Here is a 2,500-nt window from a genome sequence, read left to right as displayed (position 1 = left end):
TTATGCCGCTATATAAATCTTTTCTGTGCTTATTCCTGATCGCCAAATCATTGCAAAGCACAAGACCAGCAGTTCTTAGAGTCAGTTACATCTCCCAGAGATATAAATTCCTTCCAGAATGATCTCTTTGCACGCTTCTATAACAAACTTTTTTCTCTCTCCTTTTTTTTTTTTTTCTTTCTTTCTTTCTTGTTCTTTATCGTCCTTCTTTATGTTTTGCATTTTTGCGTGTCATCACATGTGTAAGATACAAAGTCATGTCGTATTGACTATTGAACAAAGGTTATTCGAGAAAAAAGAAAAAAATCGATATGGGAGTTAATAGAATTCTTTTCATTCGCGGAAAATATATTGGTACTATTGGTTATAGATTGATGATGACTTTCATATTCTTTTTTTTTTTTCTTTCTTTTCCTTTTTTCTCTTCTTTTGATAACCATCACCATCAGCAAAAAGGTTATTTTGTTGATGAACACTACAAATTTAGACACAATAAATCTGAAAAAAATATGAATGGAAATGTCAATTTGGAATTTGATATAAGCCTGTTACCGCCATGATACAATAGACAATATTCATAACGATAACACGAACATAAAATGCATAAATTAAGTGCCACGGAAATAAGAAGTAGACAAAAAACCGCATGCATTACGGAAATATGAAATAGACGAACGAAAACGCATAAATTAAGTATCGACGAAATTAAAGACAGACGAATAAGAAACAGAGAAAGGAAATCAATAAAGATGACATGCTAATAGGCCACTCGGCGTGTAACTTTATCCTCGTCTTTACTTTTGCCAATTATTGATTCTTTATTAGCCAGCTGTCACTATCCTCCCCTCGCTCTCCCCTCCCCCCCTCCCTCTCCTCCCTCTCCTCCCTCCCCCCTTGTCTCTCTCCCTTTGATCCTGTCTCCTTTTACGGCTTTCTCTATTTCTGTTAACTTTTTCTTTCTTTCTTTTTCTTTTTTATTCTTTTTTGTATTTCTTTTCGCTTTTTTTCACATTTCTGCTTTCGATTTTTTCTTCTTTCGTTTCCTTTTCTCTAATATTTTAATTTTTTTCATCACATCTTCCTTTTTTCTCTCCTTCCTTCCTTCCTTCCTTCCTTCCTTCCTTCCTTCCTTCCTTCCTTCCTTCCTTCCTTCCTTCCTTCCTTCCTTCCTTCCTTCCTTCCTTCCTTCCTTCCTTCCTTCCTTCCTTCCTTCCTTCCTTCCTTCCTTCCTTCCTTCCTTCCTTCCTTCCTTCCTTCCTTCCTTCCTTCCTTCCTTCCTTCCTTCCTTCCTTCCTTCCTTCCTTCCTTCCTTCCTTCCTTCCTTCCTTCCTTCCTTCCTTCCTTCCTTCCTTCCTTCCTTCCTTCCTTCCTTCCTTCCTTCCTTCCTTCCTTCCTTCCTTCCTTCCTTCCTTCCTTCCTTCCTTCCTTCCTTCCTTCCTTCCTTCCTTCCTTCCTTCCTTCCTTCCTTCCTTCCTTCCTTCCTTCCTTCCTTCCTTCCTTCCTTCCTTCCTTCCTTCCTTCCTTCCTTCCTTCCTTCCTTCCTTCCTTCCTTCCTTCCTTCCTTCCTTCCTTCCTTCCTTCCTTCCTTCCTTCCTTCCTTCCTTCCTTCCTTCCTTCCTTCCTTCCTTCCTTCCTTCCTTCCTTCCTTCCTTCCTTCCTTCCTTCCTTCCTTCCTTCCTTCCTTCCTTCCTTCCTTCCTTCCTTCCTTCCTTCCTTCCTTCCTTCCTTCCTTCCTTCCTTCCTTCCTTCCTTCCTTCCTTCCTTCCTTCCTTCCTTCCTTCCTTCCTTCCTTCCTTCCTTCCTTCCTTCCTTCCTTCCTTCCTTCCTTCCTTCCTTCCTTCCTTCCTTCCTTCCTTCCTTCCTTCCTTCCTTCCTTCCTTCCTTCCTTCCTTCCTTCCTTCCTTCCTTCCTTCCTTCCTTCCTTCCTTCCTTCCTTCCTTCCTTCCTTCCTTCCTTCCTTCCTTCCTTCCTTCCTTCCTTCCTTCCTTCCTTCCTTCCTTCCTTCCTTCCTTCCTTCCTTCCTTCCTTCCTTCCTTCCTTCCTTCCTTCCTTCCTTCCTTCCTTCCTTCCTTCCTTCCTTCCTTCCTTCCTTCCTTCCTTCCTTCCTTCCTTCCTTCCTTCCTTCCTTCCTTCCTTCCTTCCTTCCTTCCTTCCTTCCTTCCTTCCTTCCTTCCTTCCTTCCTTCCTTCCTTCCTTCCTTCCTTCCTTCCTTCCTTCCTTCCTTCCTTCCTTCCTTCCTTCCTTCCTTCCTTCCTTCCTTCCTTCCTTCCTTCCTTCCTTCCTTCCTTCCTTCCTTCCTTCCTTCCTTCCTTCCTTCCTTCCTTCCTTCCTTCCTTCCTTCCTTCCTTCCTTCCTTCCTTCCTTCCTTCCTTCCTTCCTTCCTTCCTTCCTTCCTTCCTTCCTTCCTTCCTTCCTTCCTTCCTTCCTTCCTTCCTTCCTTCCTTCCTTCCTTCCTTCCTTCCTTCCTTCCTTCCTTCCTTCCTTCCTTCCTTCCTTCCTT

This window comes from Penaeus chinensis, chromosome 12, assembly GCF_019202785.1.
Source record: "Penaeus chinensis breed Huanghai No. 1 chromosome 12, ASM1920278v2, whole genome shotgun sequence".
NCBI lineage: Eukaryota > Metazoa > Arthropoda > Malacostraca > Decapoda > Penaeidae > Penaeus > Penaeus chinensis.
The sequence above is the reverse complement of the archived record's forward strand: the minus strand, read 5'-3'. Positions refer to the sequence as shown.